This window comes from Bombina bombina, chromosome 7, assembly GCF_027579735.1.
Source record: "Bombina bombina isolate aBomBom1 chromosome 7, aBomBom1.pri, whole genome shotgun sequence".
In the NCBI taxonomy this organism is placed as follows: Eukaryota; Metazoa; Chordata; class Amphibia; order Anura; family Bombinatoridae; genus Bombina; species Bombina bombina.
Genome location: NC_069505.1, coordinates 301472466 through 301496978, shown reverse-complemented (window position 1 = coordinate 301496978; position 24513 = coordinate 301472466). Strand labels below are relative to the sequence as shown.

Sequence of the window (24513 nt, the reverse complement as noted above, 5' to 3'; positions counted from 1 at the left end):
ACAACCTGCCGCTTGATTTGCGACAGCCCGACACGTTGGAATTCAACACTCCTAATGTTCGACCGCCTGCTCCAACAAGAAAAAGCTGTTAACGAGTATTTGTATGACCGGGGTGCTAGGACAGCCTCTGGGGAGCTGGGGATTTTTTTGCCACGTTACTGGACGCTCATGAGCAATGCCTGTAGGCTGAAGGCGTCCTTTTGAGGAGGTGACAAACCTAGTCAGTCGCACCGAAGGCACCATCAGCGACATCATACCATTTGTTTTCTTCCTGGAGCGTGCCCTGCGAAGAGTGCTGGATCAGGCCGTAGATGAGCGTGAAGAGGAAGAGTTGTGGTCTCCATCACCACCAGAAACAGCCTTATCAGCATCGCTTGCTGGACCTGTGGCAATGCAGGAAGAGGATTGTGAGGAAGAGGAGTCAGAGGAGGAATGTGGCTTTGAGGAGGAGGAGGAAGACCAATCACAACAGGCATCCCAGGGTGCTCGTTGTTGTCACCTATCTGGTACCTGTGGTGTTGTACGTGGCTGGGGGGAAGAAGATACCTTCACTGAGATCAGTGAGGACGAGGAACGGGACATGAGTAGCTCGGCATCCAACCTTGTGTAAATGGGGTCTTTCATGCTGTCGTGCCTGTTGAGGGACACTTGTATAAAAAAGCTGAAGGAGAACGAACTGTACTGGGTGTCCACGCTACTAGACCCCCGGTAGAAGCATAAAGTGACTGAAATGTTACAGAATTCCCGCAAGTCGGAAAGGATGCAGCAGTTCAAAAATAAATTAAAAAGTATGCTTTACACAGCGTATAAGGGTGATGTCACAGCACAACAGGAATCTAACAGGGGAAGAGATGAAAGTAATCCTCCCCCTCCCACGACCACACCGGCAAGGACAGGACACTTTCCAGACGTGTTGTTGATGGAGGACATGCGGACCTTTTTAACTCCTATGCATCGCCACAGCCCTTCGGGATCCAGCCTCAGAGAACGACTCAACCGACAGGTAGCAGACTACCTCGCATTAACTGCTGATCTCGACACTCTGAGGAGCGATGGACCCCTTGACTACTGGGTGTGCAGGCTTGACCTGTGGCCTGAGCTATCCCAATTTGCACTAGAACTTCTGGCCTGCCCCGCTTCAAGTGTCCTGTCAGAAAGGACCTTCAGTAAAGCAGGAGGTATTGTCACTGAGAAGAGAAGTCGCCTAGGTCAAAAAAGTTTTGATTATCTCACCTTTATTAAAATGAATGAGGGATGGATCCCGAAGGGACTGACATTGGGCGATGCATTTGAGTAAAAAAGGCCTGATGAGATGAGCTGCCTTGGGCAAAAAACGGTACACACGCTGCTGTATTTTATCTTCGAATGCCGGATGACTTGTGTGACTTATCCGCCAACAACTAGGGTTCAAGCCGCAATGTTTTAGGGCACTTTCTAACTGTCAAACAAACATCAATTTTTCTGGCCGCTGCTACAGTGGCATAGTGGTGCTGCACTGTGGCTTCAAAACCCAAACCAAAAAAAAAGGCACATAACAGGGATTAAACTGCTAAGAATAGTACTACTTAACACACCACTCATATCTGGTGGCACAGTAGATTGCACGCGCAGTGCCCCAAATTTGAAGTAGGAGGACCGACCAAGCATCTTTTTCCATCTCCCGGTTCCTAAAAATTATCTCCGGGTTCCTAAAAACGATGCCATACCTGTACTCGATTGTGCAAAAGGAAGTCGTGGCATATGGGGTCTTTCACGCTGTCGTGCCTGTTGAGGGTCGGGGACCCTCGTATAAAAAGGCTGAAGAAGAACGACCTGTACTGGGTGTCCAAGCATCTTTTTCCATCTCCCGGTTCCTAAAAAATATCTCCGGGTTCCTAAAATCGATGCCATACCTGTACTCGATTGTGCAAAAGGAAGTCATGGCATATGGGGTCTTTCATGCTGTCGTGCCTGTTGGAGGTCGGGGACCCTCTTATAAAAAGGCTGAAGGAGAACGACCTATACTGGGTGTCCAAGCATCTTTTTCCATCTCCCGGTTCCTAAAAAATATCTTTGGGATCCTAAAATCGATGCCATACCTGTACTCGATTGTGCAAAAGGAAGTCATGGCATATGGGGTCTTTCATGCTGTCATGCCTGTTGAAGGTCGGGGACCCTCTTATAAAAAGGCTGAAGGAGAACGACCTGTACTGGGTGTCCAAGCATCTTTTTCCATCTCCCGGTTCCTAAAAATTATCTCCGGGTTCCTAAAATCGATGCCATACCTGTACTCGATTGTGCAAAAGGAAGTCATGGCATATGGGGTCTTTCATGCTGTCGTGCATGTTGAGGGTCGGGGACCCTCATATAAAAAGGCTGAAGGAGAACGACCTGTACTGGGTGTCCAAGCATCTTTTTCCATCTCATGGTTCCTAAAAATTATCTCCGAGTTCCTAAAATCGATGCCATACCTGTACTCGATTGTGCAAAAAGAAGTCATGGCATATGGGGTCTTTCATGCTGTCGTGCCTGTTGAGGGTCGGGGACCCTCGTATAAAAAGGCTGAAGGAGAACGACCTGTACTGGGTGTCCAAGCATCTTTTTCCATCTCCCGGTTCCTAAAAATTATCTCCGGGTTTCTAAAATCGATGCCATACCTGTACTCGATTGTGCAAAAGGAAGTCATGGCATATGGGGTCTTTCATGCTGTCGTGCATGTTGAGGGTCAGGGACCCTCGTATAAAAAGGCTGAAGGAGAACGACCTGTACTGGGTGTCCAAGCATCTTTTTCCATCTCCCGGTTCCTACAAATTATCTCCGGGTTCCTAAAATCGATGCCATACCTGTACTCGATTGTGCAAAAGGAAGTCATGGCATATGGGGTCTTTCATGCTGTCGTGCCTGTTGAGGGTCGGGGACCCTCGTATAAAAAAGCTGAAGGAGAACGACCTGTATTGGGTGTCCAAGCATCTTTTTCCATTTCCCGGTTCCTAAAAATTATCTCCGGGTTCCTAAAATCGATGCCATACCTGTACTCGATTGTGCAAAAGGAAGTCATGGCATATGGAGTCTTTCATGCTGTCGTGCATGTTGAGGGTCGGGGACCCTCATATAAAAAGGCTGAAGTAGAACGACTTGTACTGGGTGTCCAAGCATCTTTTTCCATCTCCCGGTTCCTAAAATCCATGCCATATACACGTCCCCTGATAGGAGACACCGCAGTGGAAGGTACCCAGCCACAATTTCTTTGCACAAAAGGCAATCCCGGACCCAAACCTGTACTCGATTGTGCAAAAGGAAGTAACCTTACCATGGGTCACAGACCGCACGTCTTTGTAATTCTCTGTCTGGGAAATTATATATCTATCAAATCTATCTATTTATCTATCAAATCTATCTAACTATCAATCGTATCTATCAAATGTATATTGCATCTATTGATCTATGTAATTCGTATCTATCAAATGTATATTGCATCTATTGATCTATGTAATTCGTATCTATCAAATGTATATTGCATCTATTGATCTATGTAATTCGTATCTATCAAATGTATATTGCATCTATTGATCTATGTAATTCGTATCTATCAAATGTATATTGCATCTATTGATCTATGTAATTCATATCTATCAAATGTATATTGCATCTATTGATCTATGTAATTCGTATCTATCAAATGTATATTGCATCTATTGATCTATGTAATTCGTATCTATCAAATGTATATTGCATCTTTTGATCTATGTAATTCGTATCTATCAAATGTATATTGCATCTATTGATCTATGTAATTCGTATCTATCAAATCTATATTGCATCTATTGATCTATGTAATTCGTATCTATCAAATGTATATTGCATCTATTGATCTATGTAATTCGTATCTATCAAATGTATATTGCATCTTTTGATCTATGTAATTCGTATCTATCAAATGTATATTGCATCTTTTGATCTATGTAATTCATATCTATCAAATGTATATTGCATCTATTGATCTATATAATTCGTATCTATCAAATGTATATTGCATCTATTGATCTATGTAACTCGTATCTATCAAATGTATATTGCATCTATTGATCTATGTAATTCGTATCTATCAAATGTATATTGCATCTATTGATCTATGTAATTTGTATCTATCATATGTATATTGCATCTATTGATCTATGTAATTTGTATCTATCATATGTATATTGCATCTATTGATCTATGTAATCTATGTATCTATCTATCAAATCTATCTCGTGGTTGTGCAAATGGACTGTTTGCGGTTGTTTGCGGTGCATTACACGGGGAGTTTGGTCTGTCACTGTGAAGCGGGCGTAACCCTTACACTACTTGATCGATACAACATCATACCTGATGTTTTAAAGCACGTTATTCCAAACAATTTAGGAATGTTAGGTGATTTAGGCCCTTTATGGCTTAAAACCAGACTCTGCATCAACTATGTAATTTTCTGTGGGAGTTTTGCCATGGATCCCCCTCCGGCATGCCACAGCCCAGGTGTTAGTCCCCTTGAAACAACTTTTCCATCACTATTGTAGCCAGAAAGAGTCCCTGTGGATTTTAAAGTTCTCATGCGTATTGAAGTCAATGGCGGTCCGCCGTTCGCGAACCGAAATTTTTAGGTTCACGACATCACTACTGTTGAGGTCAATACCCTCCAACGTCTGCAGGTTTATAAGAAACACTCTGCTTTATTAGGAGACTGCCCATTGGGCACACGGAGGCCTGCTCAAAACTAGTAAATAAAAATGACATGCAATAACTACCAATGGTGATTTAAGTTTTACATTGTTATGTCAACCCCGACATTAATATATATCTGATGGACTGTTTAAGTTTGAAATGACTTGTGGCAGAAGTCTATATATTACTCAGGTATATATCTGGTTGATAATAACAGTGTGCCATAAAAGCAGGCTTTGGTAGGGTTAACCTACCTGGAAACCAGGGGACTTTATGCAGGTTATACTCACTGTGCTTTATATTTAGAGTATCGGAAGGGCTTTTTGGAAGCCGTTTAAAATCTGGTGATTCTCAACAGTTGTTACTGGTGGATTAAGTCACATGTTTAAACATTGATATCTGCATAATGTTGGGATTATATAAATTGAAACTATATGTGTTAAATTTCATAGTACATACACAGCCAGATTACGAGTTTTGAGCGCTATAGGGAAATTAACGGCCGCCACAAAAGCAGCGTTATTTCACCTCCCTATAGCACTGCTATTACAGGTTTACAAAAAGCAGACTTGTGTGGGCGATATGGTGGCGTTGAGCTCCATACCGCACCGAAATCAAGCGCTGCTTTGACGTGCTCGTGTACAATTTCCCCATAGACATCAATGGGGAGAGCCGGCAAAAAAAGCCTAACACCTGCGATCGTGGAATGAAAAGATCCATAGCGCAGCCCCATTGATGTCTATGGGGGAAATAAAAAGTAACATTAAAACATAACACCCTGACATAAACCCCATGTCTAAACACCCCTAATCTGCTGCCCTTAACATCGCCACCACTTACATTACAGTTATTAACCCCTAATCTGCTGCCCCTAACATCACCGCCACTTACATTACACTTATTAACCCCTAATCTGCCACCCCCAATGTCGCCGCCATTATACTAAAGTAATTAACCCCTAAACCTAACCCTAACGTAACCCTAAGCATTACCCTAACCCTAACGTAACCCTAAGCCTAAATCTAACCCAAACCCTAACCCTGGAACAGCCAATAGAATGAGAGCTCAATCCTATTGGCTGATTGCAACAGGCAATAGGATTTTTCCCCTTTAATTCCTATTGGCTGATAGAAATCTTTCAGCCAATAGGAATGTAAGGGACGCCATCTTGGATGACGTCACTTAAAGGGAACCTTCAGTTTATGGCGGCGAACGTAAGAAGAGGATGCTCCGCGTCGGATGTCTTGAAGATGGACCCGCTCCGTGCCGTCTGGATGAAGATTTCTTGCCGCTTTGATGAGGACTTCGGCGTCTGGATGAGGATGGATGTCTGGACTTCGATAACTGTAAGTGGATCGTCGGGGGTTAGTGTTAAGGGGTTTTTTTTAAGGGTTTTTTGGGTGGGGTTTTTTTTAGGGTAGGGTTTTGGCCAATTCGTAAAAGAGCTAAATGCCTTTTTAAGGGCAATGCCAATCCAAATGCCCTTTTCAGGGAAATGTTTAGCTTAGGTTTATTTAGATAGGTTTTTATTTGGGGGTTTGGGTGGGTGGTGGGTTTTCCTGTTGGGGGGTTGTTTGTATTTTTTATTGCAATGTAAAAGAGCTGGTATCTTTGGGGCAATGCCCCGCAAAAGGCCCTTTTAAGGGCCATTGGCAGTTTAGTGTAGGCTAGGTTTTTTTTACAGGTAAGTTTGTATTTAGTTTTAAATAGGAATTATTTAGTTAATAATTGTAAGGTTCATTTTGATTTATTTATTTTTATTATTTTTTTTAAATAATTTTTATTGAGGTAAAAAGTTCAAACATAAATATACATTGAAAAACAGCATGGCAACACGCCTATTTGACAAACAATAACATTTAGGTGTTTCACACAAGAGGCATGTCTTATATATATCTACCTGGCTTTGGTTTCAACTTATGAGGGAAACTATCTGGCCATGTATATTACCTCATTTTACTTTTATACAGTTTCAAGTGGACAGTCAACTTACAAACTATATGCACCAGTCTTTGGGCCTGACATCAGTAAAAAATAAATGTCCAAATAGGGATGGTTAGGCCTACAATTGTCCATATTATCTATAACAGTATATAAAAAGAAAAGAAAAACGGTATAGGGATTAACTTGACATATGTTAGCAACTATGCAGCCTAGTTTCAATGAAAATTCTCTGAAATAGGAATGAGCATATCTGCACTCGTCTAGAATATATATAACCAATCATCCTGACAAACTATGACCCCATCACAACATCATCTTGCAATTATCCCCCCTCAGGTCAATTCAGTGAGACAGCACATACAAATAGCAAATGTCCTCTAGACCCTTCTGACTCTATACAAGTATTTATATACACTAGTCCCATGAGCCCATCCAGAAGGGACTCTCAAGCCCATATACTGCTCTCTAAAATTTGTGGGGGTAGCATTTAGAAGGGACTAAATTACAGGTTATTACTGCAGAGTATTTAGAGTTTAAAAAATATGCCACGATGGGGTAAGTATGCATGGATGGAAATCTATATACTGAGATGTTATGCATATAATGAGGAGCACACTTCCGAAATCACATTCATTCTATCACTGAATAAAATTAAGCTATATTGACTTTAAGCTGGGAGTACAGTATGCTCATAAAAGACTGCACATAAAATGAAGTGTACTGCATTTTACACAGCATGATCCAAGCAGCAGAGATTGTACATATTAGGAGCACAGCATTGGCTGTCAACCACTCATTCATATTTGATAGGGGGAACAGTATATACAAGCTCAGCAAAACAATAGTTCCCATTTCAGTACCTAGTCTACTTTGCAATGAAATTTATGTATGTGGAACATTTAGTATAAACCCTCGGTACAGTAGAACATATATCAGTCCATACTCTTCCTCATCTCATAATGCAGTGCATCCTAGCTAGGGAGTCGAAGTTGCGTTAGGGATAACAGAATAAGATGGGAAAATGCATACATAAAATATAAGGAGTACCATTATTACCTTACTTATGTTAACAAGACCTACATGCTTTAGCTTTTAGAATGGCGCTGATTCCCTTCAAAGGAAACCACGCACAAATGTAAGTCTAGTGCAAAGGCTATATACACATATGGGCGCACCTTTTATACCTCAGTCACATCTTACAGAATAGAGCATCCTTTCAGTAGGAAATCTCTCCTTATTTGAGTTCAGACAAGGAGCTTAAGTTAGCCAGTTGTCCCATTACACCGGCAGGAGCCACAGACATTTACCCAATGCCTGCCCGGGAGGCACAGTTCCCAGGCACCTCTTGACCTCTTGCGGCCTCCCAGAAGACATCTCTTTCAAACGGCATCAGCCCGATCGGCAATGCAGATAGGAACCAATCTTCTTCTTTCTGCAGTAAAGCTCCTTTGTCAGGTGAATAAATATGTCCCGATGCCGATTTTACAGGCAGGGTATGTAAGTCTCCCTCTTTGATCTGCTCAGCTCGCACCCCGCCTCGATCTCCTCCCAGGGAGACGGCCGCAACTCCCCGGACAGGAACCGAAGCAGGTAAGAAGCCCACCCAGGGTTTCGGCGGCACACAGGCATCTATGTCCATAGCAACATGTGGAGGTATATCCTTTCTTTCCCTGGTGCTCCCCTGAGAGTGCTCTATGCTCGCCTCTCTTTCGCTCCCGGCTGCCTCCATCTTAATACGGGTACGCGCCATGTGGGATAATAGATCATCACATCTAGCTTGCATCATGTTGTCGAAATCCGTCATCCAGCCTTGTATGGCCTCAAGTAGGTCTCCCATCTTCAACATTGTGGGTGGGTGGTATGGAAGGAGATTTGGAAAGTATCTCTGTGTACCCGGTTCCCCGGGGGGGGGTGCTGAGAAATTACCTCCGTAGAGGCCGCCAAAATTAGTCCACAGCAATCCGGTCTGAGAGACCCTGAGGTTGTACAGCAAAAGTATTGCCTGAACCAGCAAACTATTCCCTTCCACTTGATTCAGAATTCTGTGCTGGATGGGCTCAAAATATATCAGTTACATGGCGGAATGTAATTCACTCTGCCAGAGCTCTCAGTTATGCGGCCATCTTCAGCCTAAGCCCGGACACGCCATTTTGATTTATTTTAATTATATTTAAGTTAGGGGGTGTTAGACTTAGGGTTAGGTTAGGGTTAGATTTAGGGTTAGGGTTACGTTAGAGTTAGGATTAGGGGTTAATATATTTATATAGAGTTAGTGATGTGGGAGGTCAGAGGTTTAGGGGTTAATAGGTTTATTATAGCGGTGGTGTGGGCGGACGGCAGATTAGGGGTTAATAATATTTAAATAGTGTTTGCGATGCAGCGGCGGTTTAGGGGTTAATAGGTTTATTATAGTGGCAACGATGTCGGGGAGCGGCGGAATAGGGGTTAATACATTTTAATAGTGGCGGCAATGTCGGGAGCGGCAGATTAAGGGTTAATAAATTTATTATAGTGTTTGCGATGCGGGAAGGCCTCGGTTTAGGGGTTAATAGGTAGTTTATGGGTGTACGTGTACTTTTTAACACTTTAGTTATAAACTATATGCTACAGCTTTGTGACATAAAACTCATAACTACTGACTTTAGATGGTGGTACGGATCTTGTGGTTATAGAGTGTACCGCTCACTTTTTAGCCTCACCGCAAAACTCGTAATACCAGCACTATGGGAGTCCCATTGAAAAAGGACTTTTTTTTAAGTGTGGTACTGACGTTGCGTGACTGGCTAAAAGGTGTGCGGTACACGTATACCTACAAGACTTGTAATAGCAGCGTTAGGGAAAAAGCAGCGTTATGGGCCATAGCGATGCTTTTTCAATCATAACGCCAAACTCGTAATCTATCTCACAGTTATATAGTCTATTTGGCTTAAACTATAAATTGATTCAGTAGCCAATCTGAATTGGGAGAATTGTATACGATGCCATCCGAATGTAATAATTGCATAGCTATGGGTTTTCCTCTCCTCTTCTGATCACCTCTCTTGGCTACTTTAGTTATTAACATAGGCGCTGTCTGGGATTACACGATAATGTATTACTAATGTTTTCTCACCTACACTTAGGGTGGGTTTTTTTTGTTTTGTTTTTTTTCCCACTTTTGACACCCCTGACAAAAGTTTTCCCTTCTGCCTCTTCTGCGTTGGTCTCCTTCCCCCATCAGTAGGAGGTGTTTATTGTCTATGGGTTTTTTTTTTAATTATAAATTCTAAACACTCTTTTTAAGCTAAATAAATTAATGAACAATTAAGTATGGCCTCGTGGAACATAGGTGGGATTACATCACCACAAAAACGGAAAAAGATTTTAGCACAATTAAAAAAATGTACCCCTGATATAGTCTTCTTACAGGAGACACATTTAAAAGAGGTAGAATTGGCCTCCGAAGAAGCGCATCTACGCGTGCGCGAAACGCGTCTGGCGTTCTCCACTGTGACCCTATGTACTTTGACTTGTTTTGGATTATTGCAATAAAACAAGTTTTTCCAGTATTTACCACTGAGTCAGCAGATCCTCCTTTCTTGAAATAACAAATTAACAACAGGGTGGGTTGGGGAGGTGGTGGGAAATAATACTTCAATACATAATTTTGGGTTCTGAATTGGACCCAGAGGAAAGATACATAATTCTTCAAATTGAGGTGGAGGGAATGGTTTTAACACTATGCAATATTTATGGCCTTAATAAGTTGGAAAAAGCGTTCTGGGACAAGTTACAAGTGAAACTCCTTCCATTTCATTTGAAAAATTTAATTATTGCTGGCGACTTTAATTTAGTATCATACCCTACATTGCATAGGCTGAAACCCGCTCTGAACAGAAACAGTAAGCAAGAAACTAAAGCATTTAAATTTTTTGGCAAGATACTTTGGCAAGAATCCAGACTTAAAAAGATACACATGTGAGTCACATTCACATCAAACAATGTCTAGGCTTGATCATTTTTTAATATCCGATAAAATGCTAAGGTATTAGGTTTTTTCCCCCCCAGATATCTTGCTGCCAATGTTCAGTTTAAAGCATGGTTGAAATTAAAATGGAAGGACTTCTATCAGATTAATTATGCCCCAGACGTTCAAACTGAAATACTGTGGGAAACTTTTAAAGCGGTAATAAGAGGGGAAATTAAACCGTATTGAGTCATTCAAAAACGCAAAATGGTAGCTATTGATTGATACGCAATTGTGAATGAATTACGTAATGCATATAACTCTTATATTAGTGATCCTGTTAAAAAATTGTGGGAAATCTATCCAAAAAAAAAAAAAGAAAAAGGGAAAGAGAAGTATTTATAACACAAAAAACAGTGCAAGAAGAACTTAGAACTATGGTTTTTTTTATAGACACGGGGGTAAAGCTGGTAAATTCTTAGCCAATTTAACAAAAGCCAAAAAAAAATAGAAATCTCTGATAGAATCTCTTAAAACTCCACAGGGTAGAATTACTAATATTAAGGAAATTAATTAGTATATTTTGCAATACTTCCAGAAGTTATATTCAACTAATACAATAAATTCGCAAGTTAAGGAGAATTTCTGGAAAAGTACTCAGACCCCAAAGATAGAAAAAAGTAAACTAGATAAATTGAATACCCCTATTTCTCATAAAGAAGTCACTACTGTCATTAAGAGAGCGTTGGCTAATAAAGCTGCCGGACAAAATCAGATCCCAGCTGAACTCTACAAAAGCCTTTCAGAAGATATTGCAACAACATTAGTAAAATTATTTAATAATTATTATGTGGACGGTATTCCTTGTTCTAGATATTTTACGGCATCTTTAACATATTTGCTTCTTAAAAAAGGCAAAGATAGAGAAGAAATTAGCTCGTACAGGCCAATTTCGCTATTAAATAGCGACTAAAAAATTCTCACAAGTATTATAGCAACTAGAATTAAATCAGTTATTGGACCCCTTATCCATAAGGACCAAGTTGGTTTTATGTCTGGTAGAAATTCCTCACGTAACCTAAGGAAAATTCATTTGATACTGAATAGCTATCAAGCATGCGTACAGAAAAGAAATTTATTAAAGGGGCCTGATGCAGCAATAGTCTCAATAGATGCGGAGAAGGCCTTCGACTCTATTACTTGGGACCATTTGTTTACAGTGCTTTCTAAGTTTGGAGTCGAGGGCCCCTTCTTTAACTTTATCCATGTAATCTACAAATACCCCAATGCTTCTATTATTATTATTAATGACAGGTCTTCAGTCAGTTTTCAGTTATACAAAGGATCAAGACAAGGTTGCCCCCTGTCCCCTTACCTATTTAATTTGGCTCTTGAACACATAGCCATTTGTCTAAGAAGAGAGATTGAAGGGATTGAAGTGGGCCCAAGAAAGGTCACTACATTATTATATGCGGATGATCTACTAGTGTTAATGTCAAACACTGGAAGAAACATCCCTCTATTAACACAAATATTGCAGGAGTGTAGTGTCTTTTCAGGCTATAAAGTCAATACATCTAAAACAGAAATTTTCTGGCTAAAGAAACAAAAATATTCATATCAATGTTCTCAGTTCAAAGAGGCGAAAGAAGCGTTTACATATTTAGGTATCAAATTATCTAAAGATAGCAATGACTGGTATAGTCTTAATTACCCTCCAATTCTTGCCAAAATAAGGCATGATTTGGAAAATAAGGCTAAAATCAAATTAACTTTAACAGGTAAAGTGAATCTAATAAAGATGGTGATATTCCCTAAACTTCTATACCTAATGCAAAATCTCCCAATCATGATAAATCGGAAAGACTTAAGTATATTTAAACAGAGGTGTCTCCAATTTTTGTGTGTGTGTGTGTGGGGGGGGGGGGGAAATGGAGAACAATTGCCTTTAAAACACTTTCACTATCTAGGGCTGATGGTGGACTGGCTCTACCAGACATCGAAATATACTTAGTGGGTATCACAAAGATAGCATTAGATTGGCTAACTGGAACTAACTACTATGCAGTTCAAGCTATGGAAAAAAACCTAGTTCAGCCATATTCTCTCAAGGCTCTCCTCCACTGTACCTCTGATAAGGGGCCCCTTAAAATTAGTCAACTACCTGTCATCCAAAACGTGATTGTTGCATGACAAAAAACACTTAGGCCTAGATTTAGAGTTCGGCGGTAAAAGGGCTGTTAACGCTCCGCGGGCTTTTTTCTGGTCGCACCATAAATTTAACTCTGGTATCGAGAGTTAAAACAAATGCTGCGTTAGGCTCCAAAAAAGGAGCGTAGGGCATTTTTACCGCAAATGCAACTCTCGATACCAGAGTTGCTTACGGACGCGGCCAGCCTCAAAAACGTGCTCGTGCACGATTCTCCCATAGGAAACAATGGGACTGTTTGAGCTGAAAAAAAACCTAACACCTGCAAAAAAGCAGCGTTCAGCTCCTAACGCAGCCCCATTGTTTCCTATGGGGAAACACTTCCTACGTCTGCACCTAACACCCTAACATGAACCCCAAGTCTAAACACCCCTAACCTTACACTTATTAACCCCTAATCTTCCGCCCCCGCTATCGCTGACCCCTGCATTACAGTTTTAACCCCTAATCTTCCGCTCCGTAAACCGCCGCTACCTACGTTATCCCTATGTACCCCTAATCTGCTGCCCTAACATCGCCGACCCCTATATTATATTTATTAACCCCTAATCTGCCCCCCTCAACGTCGCCGACACCTGCCTACAATTATTAACCCCTAATCTGCCGAGCGGACCTGAGCGCTACTATAATAAAGTTATTAACCCCTAATCCGTCCTGTTCAGGGCTGGTAAGGTAAAAGAGCTTGTAACTTTTTAAATTTAGAATAGGGTAGGGAATTTATTATTTTGGGGGGCTTTGTTATTTTATTAGGGGGCTTAGAGTAGGTGTAATTAGTTTAAAATTGTTGTAATATTTTTCTTATGTTTGTAAATATTTTTTTTTTTCTGTAACTTAGTTCTTTTTTATTTTTTGTACTTTAGCTAGTTTATTTAATTGTATTTGATCGGAACAGCCAATAGAATGCGAGCTCAATCTGATTGGCTGATTGGATCAGCCAATCGGATTGAACTTGATTCTGATTGGCTGATTCCATCAGCCAATCAGAAAATTCCTACCTTAATTCCGATTGGCTGATAGAATCCTATCAGCCAATCGGAATTCGAGGGACGCCATCTTGGATGACGTCCCTTAAAGGAACCGTCATTCGTCGGGAGACATCGGAAGAAGAGGATGGATCCGCGTCGCCTGCTTCAAGATGGACCCGCTCCGCACCGGATGGAAGAAGATCGAAGATGCCGCTTGGAGAAGATGTTTGCCGGTCCGGATGTCCTCTTCTTGCCGGATAGGAGGAAGACTTTGGACCCTCTTCTGGACTTCTTCAGTGGATGTCTAGCCCCCGCTTGGGTTGGATGAAGATCTTGGAGCCAGGACGGATCGGTCAACCTGGCATGGTGAAGACAAGGTAGGAAGATCATCAGGGGCTTAGTGTTAGGTTTATTTAAGGGGGGTTTGGGTTAGATTAGGGGTATGTGGGTGGTGGGTTGTAATGTTGGGGGGGGGGGTATTGTATGTTTTCTTTTACAGGCAAAAGAGCTGAACTTCTTGGGGCATGCCCCGCAAAGGGCCCTGTTCAGGGCTGGTAAGGTAAAAGAGCTTGTAACTTTTTAAATTTAGAATAGGGTAGGGAATTTATTATTTTGGGGGGCTTTGTTATTTTATTAGGGGGCTTAGAGTAGGTGTAATTAGTTTAAAATTGTTGTAATATTTTTCTTATGTTTGTAAATATTTTTTTATTTTCTGTAACTTAGTTCTTTTTTATTTTTTGTACTTTAGCTAGTTTATTTAATTGTATTTATTTGTAGCAATTGTGTTTATTTAATTTATTGATAGTGTAGTGTTAGGTTAATTGTAGGTAATTGTAGGTAGTTTATTTAATTATTTTATTGATAGGGTAGTGTTAGGTTTAATTATATCTTAGGTTAGGATTTATTTTACAGGTAATTTTGTTATTATTTTAACTAGGTAACTATTAAATAGTTCTTAACTATTTAATAGCTATTGTACCTAGTTAAAATAAATACCAAGTTGCCTGTAAAATAAATATTAATCCTAAAATAGCTATAATATAATTATAATTTATATTGTAGCTATATTAGGATTTATTTTACAGGTAAGTATTTAGCTTTAAATAGGATTAATTTATTTAATAAGAGTTAATTTATTTCGTTAGATTAAAATTATATTTAAGTTAGGGGGGTGTTAGTGTTAGGGTTAGACTTAGCTTTAGGGGTTAATACATTTATTAGAATAGCGGTGAGCTCCGATCGGAAGATTAGGGGTTAATAATTGAAGGTAGGTGTCGGCGATGTTAGGGAGGGCAGATTAGGGGTTAATACTATTTATGATAGGGTTAGTGAGGCGGGTTAGGGGTTAATAACTTTATTATAGTAGCGGTGCGGTCCGCTCGGCAGATTAGGGGTTAATAAGTGTAGGCAGGTGTCGGCGACGTTGAGGGGGGCAGATTAGGGGATAATAAATATAATATAGGGGTCGGCGGTGTTAGGGGTAGCAGATTAGGGGTACATAGGGATAACGTAGGTGGCGGCGCTTTGCGGTCGGAAGATTAGGGGTTAATTATTTTAAGTAGCTGGCGGCGATGTTGTGGGGGGCAGATTAGGGGTTAATAAATGTAATATAGGGGTCGGCGGGGTTAGGGGCAGCAGATTAGGGGTACATAAGTATAACGTAGGTGGCGGTCGGAAGATTAGGGGTTAAAATTTTTAATCGAGTTGCGGCGATGTGGGGGGACCTCGGTTTAGGGGTACATAGGTAGTTTATGGGTGTTAGTGTACTTTAGGGTACAGTAGTTAAGAGCTTTATAAACCGGCGTTAGCCAGAAAGCTCTTAACTCCTGCTATTTTCAGGCGGCTGGAATCTTGTCGTTAGAGCTCTAACGCTCACTGCAGAAACGACTCTAAATACCAGCGTTAGAAAGATCCCATTGAAAAGATAGGCTACGCAAATGGCGTAGGGGGATCTGCGGTATAGAAAAGTCGCGGCTGTAAAGTGAGCGTTAGACCCTTTAATCACTGACTCCAAATACCAGCGGGCGGCCAAAACCAGCGTTAGGAGCCTCTAACGCTGGTTTTGACGGCTACCGCCGAACTCTAAATCTAGGCCTTAAAATGTTGCACATTAATCCCAGATTCTCCAAATACTTGACCATCATGGGTAATCCCAATTTCATCCCTGCGCTAAACTCTAAAATTTTTGGAGAGTGGGCGTCAAAGGGCCTAATGTACATATACCAACTTAGAGAACACAGTACAGGGAGAAGCAAGTCATTTGCAGACCTAGAACAAGAATTTGGGTTGGTAAATAGATAATTCTTTGCTTTTTAACAGGCCCAACATTATGTTCAAGCACTTGCTTATGATGGTGTTGAGGAGGACACACAGTGTACCCTTGATCCTTTACTGAACCTTTTCAGAGCGGGTAAATATTCTAGCTCACTGTTATATAAAACAATTATGAGTTTCTTTGGCCAATTAAAGGGACACTGAACCCAAATTTTTTCTTTTGTGATTCAGATAGAGCATGCATTTTTAAACAACTTTCTAATTTACTCCTATTATCAAATTTTCTTCATTCTCTTGGTATCTTTATTTGAAATGCAAGAATGTAAATTTAGATGCCAGCCCATTTTTGATGAACACACTGTGTTGTTCTTGCTGATTGGTGGATAAATTCACGCACCAATAAACAAGTGCTTTCCATGGTCCTGAACCAAAAAAATAGCTTAGATGCCTTCTTTTTCAAATAAAGAAAGCAAGAGAACAAAGAAAAATTGATAATAGGAGTAAATTAGAAAGTTGCTTAAATTTGCATGCTCTATCTGAATCATGAAAGAAAAAAATTTGGGTTCAGTGTCCCTTTAAAGGTCCAAAAATATGCACAGGCATGGCAGGTTGCATCAGATGTTCAGAAAAGCTTTAAATTAGTAGCTACTGCAACACTCTCCTCTTTGTGGAGAGAATCACATACTAAACTAGTAAATAGAATTTATATTACCCCAAAAATTAAAGCTTGATGGGATAAGTCAGGTTTTCACTGCCATAAATGTAAGGTACAGAAGCGGACATATACCACTGTTTCTGGAGGTGCCCTAAAATAAAGAAATTTTGGTATAAAATAAACTACTGGTCACATAAAATTAATCAAAATGATATAAAAATAATAGATAATCATGTTTTGTTTTTTTTAATAGATGGTCAAAAAGAAATTAAATTTAAAAAGGCCTGCCAATGTAATGCCATAATTATGGTAGACAGATGATTGATTTTGAAATATTGGAAATTGAATAAAGTCCCCAACTTGACAGAATTCCAACAGAAACTTAAAAATCAGATAATTATGGAGCAAATGGATTCCTCAATAAATTCAGAAACTCAAATTAAGCGTTTCTTTTATAAATGGAAGAATGTAATTATAAGTTACCCCAAAAAGATACAAATACAGCTTATTGCGCTTGGTTATTTTAAATAGGTACGAAATCCCCCAATTCATATACAAAGAGTAATAATCTTGTTACAAGATAAGTCTGGAGAGCTCCCTGAATGCTAAAGGTTTTGCTTAGGTTATTTGGAGAAGTGTAGCTCTTTTTAAGAGAAACAATGTTTTGATATTAACAATGCATGATAACTGATTTTTGCTTTGTTTTGTATTAGTTTTTAACTGTGTTATGAATTGGTATATATATATATATATATATATATATATATATATATATATAAAAATATACATGTGTATATACATGTGTATGTATATGTATGTATGTGTATATGTGTGTACATATGAATGTATGTGTGTACAAATGTGTGTATATGTGTATGTATATGTATGTATGTGTATATATGTGTACATATGAATGTATGTGTGTACAAATGTGTGTATATGTGTATGTATATGTATGTATGTGTATATATGTGTACATATGAATGTATGTGTGTACAAATGTGTGTATATGTGTATGTATATGTATGTATGTGTATATATGTGTACATATGAATGTATGTGTGTACAAATGTGTGTATATGTGTATACTATATATGTATGTATGGGTATACACCCTGTTCCAAATTATTATGGAAATTCTATTTCAGTGTCACAAAGATTAAATCTTTTTTTTTCAGTTTAACTCATGGATGGCATTGTGTCTCAGGGCTCTTTTGATCACTGAAAACAATCTCGGACACCTGTGATAATTAGATTGCCAGATGAGCCCAATTAAAGGAAAAATACTAAAGGAGGGTGTTCCACATGATTAAGCAGAGTACCATTTTCAAGCAATATGGGGAAGAAAAAGGATCTCTCTGCTGCCGAAAAGAGTGAAATAGTTCAATGCCTTGGGCGAGGTATGAAAACATTAGATATTTCATGAAAACTTAAGTGTGATCATCGCACTATTAAGAGATGTGTGGCTGATTCAGAGCACAGACGGGTTCGTGCAGATAAAGGCACATTGAGGAAGATTTCTGCCAGATCTATGCATCGGATCAAGAGAGCAGCTGCTAAAATACCATTACACAGCAGCAGACAGTTATTTGAAGCTGCTGGTGCCTCTGGAGTCCCACGGACATCAAGGTGTAGAGTCCTCCAGAGTCTTGAAACTGTGCATAAACCTTCCATTCGGCCACCACTAACCAATGCTCACAAGCAGAAATGGCTGCATTGGGCAGAAAAATACATGAAGACTAATTTTCAAACAGTCCTGTTCACTGATGAGTGCCGTGCAACCCTGGATGGTCCAGATGGATGGAGTAGTGGATGGTTGGTGGAGGGCCACCCTGTTCCAACAAGGCTGCAACGTCAGCAAGGCAGTGGTGGAGTCATCTTTTGGGCTGGAATCATGGGAAGAGAGCTGGTCGGCCCCTTTAGGGTCCCCGAAGGTGTAAAGATGGCCTCTGCAAAGTATGTGGAGTTTCTAACTGACCACTTCCTTCCCTGGTACAGAAGAAAGAACTATGCTTTCCGTAATAAAATCATCTTCATGCATGACAATGCACCATCTCATGCTGCACCTCTGCATCAATGGCTGCTATGGGGATAAAAGGAGAGAACGTCATGGTGTGGCCTCCATCCTCCCCTGACCTCAATCCTATTGACAACCTTTGGAGCATCCTCAAGCAAAAGATCTATGAGGGTGGGAGGCAGTTTACATCCAAACAGCAGCTCTGGGAGGCTATTCTGACATCTTGCAAACAAATTCATGCAGAAACTGTGCAAAAACTGACAAGTTCAATGGATGCAAGACTTATGAAGCTGCTATCAAATAAGGGGTCCTATGTTAAAATGTAACGTGATCTGTTAAAATGTTTAAAAAGTTAAAATGTTGTTTAAAGTTTGATTGAAATAGCTTTTGATTTCAGTAAATATGCTGCAAACACAACAAATGACAATTTTCAGTTCTTTACAACCTATAAAGTGTTTTGAAACTTACTGTGCGTAATAATTTGGAACAGTGCATTATAAGTTTTTTATTTTGAAAAAAAAATACTGTTATCATTAGGAGGTTTGTTCAATAAAATTTGAATTGTACTCTTAATAGTTGATAACATGAGAATTATGCTGACTATTGTTTACATCAATTATTTAGGTAAATGAGAAATATATCATTGGCATAATAATTTGGAACAGGGTGTATATGTGTGTGTCTACATATATATGTATGTATGTATATATGAATGTATGTGTGTGTACAAATGTGTGTGTATGTATATGTATGTATGTGTGTACATATGTATGTGTATGTATTGGGTTGACACCTGTCCGGGAAAGACGCGGAGAGTTTTGGGTTTTCATTTGTGTGTCCGGGTTTGAAGTGGAGTCAGACTCAGACAAATATCTGGTTTTGGTGGGAAACAGCCACATCAAAAAAGGGGACATTGTGCATTTGCAACATACTGCACATGCCTACAGTTACATGTTACATGCGTGTGTGTGTGTCTTTGAATGGGAGTGTGTCTGTGTGTCTTTGTTTCTAAGAGTGTGTATGTTTATTTGTGAACACACACCTTATAAATTGAAATACTTATATTCAAAAGAAGTAATCTGCAACACAGCAAATTCCATATACTGTATGGGGCCTATTTATCAAAGGTCTTGTGGACCTGATCAGACACTGTGGATCAGGTCCACAAGACCTCGCTGAATGCGGAGAGCAATACGCTCTCCGCATTTAACATTGCACCAGCATCTCACAAGAGCTGCTGGTGCAACGCCGCCCCCTGCTGACTAGGGAGGTGTCAATCAACCCGATCGTACTCGATCGGGTTGATTTCCGGCGATTCCTCTCTGCCTCATCAGAGCAGGCGGACAGGGTTATGGAGCAGCGGTCTTTGGACCGCTGCTTCATAACTGCTGATTCTGGCGAGTCTGAAGACTCGCCAGAAACATGGGCCCACAAGCTCCGTTCGGAGCTTGATAAATGGGCCCCTGTATGTCAAATGCAAGATAGTTCAAATAATAATCTTCTAATGGTTATCCTCAAAAAAGAAAGAAAATATATTTCATAGTGTAATACTGCACAACTGATGAAAGTCTTTAATAATAGCAATGTGGTACTCACATACTCTAGAGCAGGGGTGCCCAATAGGTAGATCGGGATCTACCAGTAGATCTCAAAGGCGCTGCTGGTAGATAGGGGCCGATGTGATCAAAATGATGTGGTCATGTTACGCAATCGCAACACTGGGGTGTGAGTAGAGTATGGTTGCCAGGGATACCGCTTTATCTACATCAGTGTGTGAAGTCGCAGGCCATTAAACAGTCTGATGGTCAGACATGAAAAGTGCTACAGGATTGGATCTTGAGGGACATCAGTTTCAACCAATCAATGTAGATGATTTTAGAACAACAACACAATTGGCCTATCAAAAGCATGGTTAAGTGATTAATCTCCCAATGGATAGGGTGGTATAGTATAGTTAGGAGGGTAAGCGTCAATAAATAGAAAGAGTAAATGCGGAGGCTGCTGTGCTATGCTAAAAGAACAAGTCTGATTGACGTCTGGCAAATTAACGTGTAGACCCGGTGAGAAATAATCTGCATGGCGCGCTATTAACATTTATTTGTTGAAGCCTCACTGGGTCATATCAGGCCAATGCCACGCCGCAAAGTAAAGGCGCTCAGTGGCAGTAATTTGAATGCAGTGTTTTGTAACATGGCACAAGGGGTTGCTCCTGTTAACCCGAATTAAAGTCAGTGCTACTTTTGTCGTCAAGATTAATCTGTTGTAACTTTATGCTTTTGCCCATCCATGTGTTGCTAAATCATGCAAACATAATCATATAAAAATACAAAACACACATTTTTTTTCATGATTCGATAAAAAACATGCAATTTTAAACAACTTTCTATTTTACTCCTAGTAGATCCCAACACAAACAAGTGTGGGCACCCCTGCTCTAGAGCTTAAATCCAGCTCTGAGATTTATTAGTGTTGTTAATAACCCAATGGCACTGCAGGATCAGTTTCTTGAATAATTTATTATACACTGATACAATGTATTTGAAAAAACAATTTAAAACAAAGTAACAAGGCTTTAAGTCACTCAGGGTTCTAACACAAGTGGATGAGATTGAGGGAACAAATACAGACAACCAGTGTCCTTGGTGAATATAGTTCTGTTCTCTGATTTCCCCTGTGTCAGTATACTACCTCACTCTTCTCTGTGACAAGCCATAATCCTCCGACGTACGTTTCACTGTTGTTTGCTACAGCTTTCTGAAGGAGTCCACTACCATATGGGTTCAAATAAAAATAAGAAATATATGTACTGAATTCACAATTTACAAGTGGCTGGTTATTGCTACCGCAACCTCACGGTAGCAACTAACGCTCCAAAAAGTAACACTAGATTAGAGCTCTGGTGAATTTTCTAAAAGTGCCCCAAATGCCCTCAAAATAGGGAGCATTGTAGTTTTTTTTTATTAAATAAAAGCATTAAATAAAAAAAATAACTGCACTAGGTAGTTTAGGGGCTTTAAACTGCACTGAAAAGCACCTTTACATTGCGGTCTATGGGAACTGTGTGTTCTCACACACTGTAATGTAAATATATCTATGTATATGATTATATACATATCATATTATGTGTTAACATAAATACACATAATATATTACACATATTAACACACACATATAAATGTATTTATTCATATACATATATATTTAAAAATGCTGCCAATCGCTGAGCTACTTACCCTCTTCACTGCACGTGGTTCTAATGCAGTCTGTGACGGCATCAGACGAGGCTCCCATAGGAGCCTATGGAAGCGTGCTCTCGTGAATGCAATGCTTCCTAGCAATGCGAACGCAAGCTTGCGTTTGCATTGAGATTAACTTGTAATATCAGCACACATTATCGTGCATTGGTATTACAAAGTGGAGCGATAATATCGCATGTATGTAAGCAATATTTAGCGCTTCACTTATTATCTGGCCCATTGTGTTTTAGCGAGCCTTGATATTCTGTCTTTCTGCCGGTGGCTGCATTATCACCAACACCTCCTCCTTCACATCGCCTTTTGCGTGGCATGTTTATTTTGTATTAGAGAAATATATCATGTCCCAAGAAAAAATACACATCAGGCATTTTATTTAAATAAAATACATTCAAACACATAGCATGATTAAAGGGACAGTCTACACCAGAATTTTTATTGTTTAAAGAGATAGATAATCCCTTTATTACCCATTCCCTAGTTTTGCATAACTAACGCAGTTATATAAAAACACTTTTTACCTCTGTGATTACCTTGTATCTAAGCATCTGCAAACTGCCCCCTTATTTCAGTTCTTTTGACAGACATGCATTTTAGCCAATCAGAGCTGGCTCCCTGGATCTCCACGTGCATGAGCACAGTGTTATCTATATGATACACATGAACTAACACCCACTAGTGGTGAAAAACTGTCAAAATGCTCTGAGAGAAGAGGCGGCCTTCAAGGGCTTAGAAATTAGCTTATGAACCTCCTAGGTTTAGCTTTCAACTAAGAATACCAAGAGAACGACACTGTATAGTAAAAGACTATTAGAGGTCAGTAGTCACTATGGCCCGCACAAAGCAGACCACCTGCAAATCTACTGGAGGGAAGGCTCCCCACAAGCAGCTGGCCACCAAGACTGCCAGGAAGAGAAGAGCGCCCCGGCCACCGGTGGAGTCAAGAAGCCTCATCGCTACCGGCCCGGGACAGTGGCTCTCAGGGAGATCCGACGCTATCAGAAATCCACCGAGCTCCTCATCCGCAAGCTGCCCTTCCAGCGACTGGTCCGTGAGATCGCCCAGGACTTCAAGACCGATCTGCGCTTCCAAAGCTCTGCAGTCATGGCGCTGCAGGAGGCCAGCGAGGCTTATCTAGTGGGGCTCTTCGAAGACACCAACTTGTGTGCTATCCATGCCAAGAGAGTCACCATCATGCCCAAGGACATCCAGCTGGCCCGCAGGATCCGCGGGGAGAGAGCTTAGACCCACCGCACACCCTAATATTCACTCACCCAAAGGCTCTTTTAAGAGCCACCAAAAAAAAAATCGGTTAAAATTGCATGCCCTATCTGAATCATGAAAGTTTACTGTCCCTTCAATAAAAATGTTCGTCAGCAATTTAAAAAAGTTTGTGTCGGATTTTCTAAACCTAGCTAGCTGTGCTTAAGTTGAACTTCTGACCTCTTGCTAGCCCTTCTCATATTCTTGTTAAAATTTTCAATTAAAGTTTAATTTAACCTACTCACACTGATTATTACTGCAGAACTCTCAACATGTTTTATGGCACTTTAATGTTCATTCACCATGCAGCTTAAGCTGTTGAGCGCTGCGGAATCTGTTGGCGCTCTACAAATACTTGGTAATAATAATAGTGGTCAGAAGGTGACCACCACATGGTTACTGTTCATCTGGAAGCTAGATAGGACTGAAGCAGGAAGAATAATTTTATATGAGTTGATTTTGAGTATTGTATACCTCATTATAAGGGGCCGAATTATCAAGCTCCGAATGGAGCTTGATGTTCCTGTTTCCGTGCGAGCCTTCAGGCTTGCCAGAAACAGCAGTTATGAAGCAGCGGTCTAAAGATCCCTGCTCCATAACTTGTCCGCCTGCTCTGAGGCTGCGGACATCAATCCGCCCGATCCTATACGATCGGGCTGATTGAAACACCCTGATAGCGGCCGCAAATCTGCAGGGGTGGCATTGCACAAGCAGTTCACAAGAACGGTTTGTACAATGATAAATGCCGACAGCGTATGCTGTCGACATTTATCGATGTGCGGCGGACATCATACACTACATCGTATCATGTCCGCTTGCACTTCCATAAATCTGCCCCCAAGTCTGTTCTGAAAGCTCAGTGAAGTATCCAACTTATAGCTGAATCATTATATTATCTAAACATGCGAAATTGCCCTTCTGTCAGAGCAGCTGAGATTATTTTGCATATATGGAATAATGTCAATCTCTGATTACACTGGAAAATAATTTGGAAGTATAATACACCAAAACTTGTTACTAGATATTCGTCTCCTCCTCCACAGTTTGCAGATCCCTTCCAATTTTTTTTTTCTAGTTTGGTGTTACTCTTAGATTGAGATTAATGCTGGCAGAATGATCTTTAGGTGTAGTCAAATAAGTATTGTATACCTCACCTCCATGCTAGTAGTCTGCACTGAAAGCTCAATTTTAATTTGAATCTATAGCTGATTCACACATTTTGTAATTTACAGACTATATTATCTATAAATTGTTTAATTGCTCTGCTGTCTGAGCATCTGAGATAATTTTACACATATGGCAATAA

The 24513-nt window shown here is 40.2% G+C and overlaps 1 pseudogene; it reads left to right on the top strand.

The window, feature by feature from the left end:
- Positions 1-22770: 22770 nt before the first annotated feature.
- On the top strand, positions 22771-23208 carry LOC128666351 (histone H3-like; annotated as a pseudogene).
- Positions 23209-24513: the final 1305 nt, after the last annotated feature.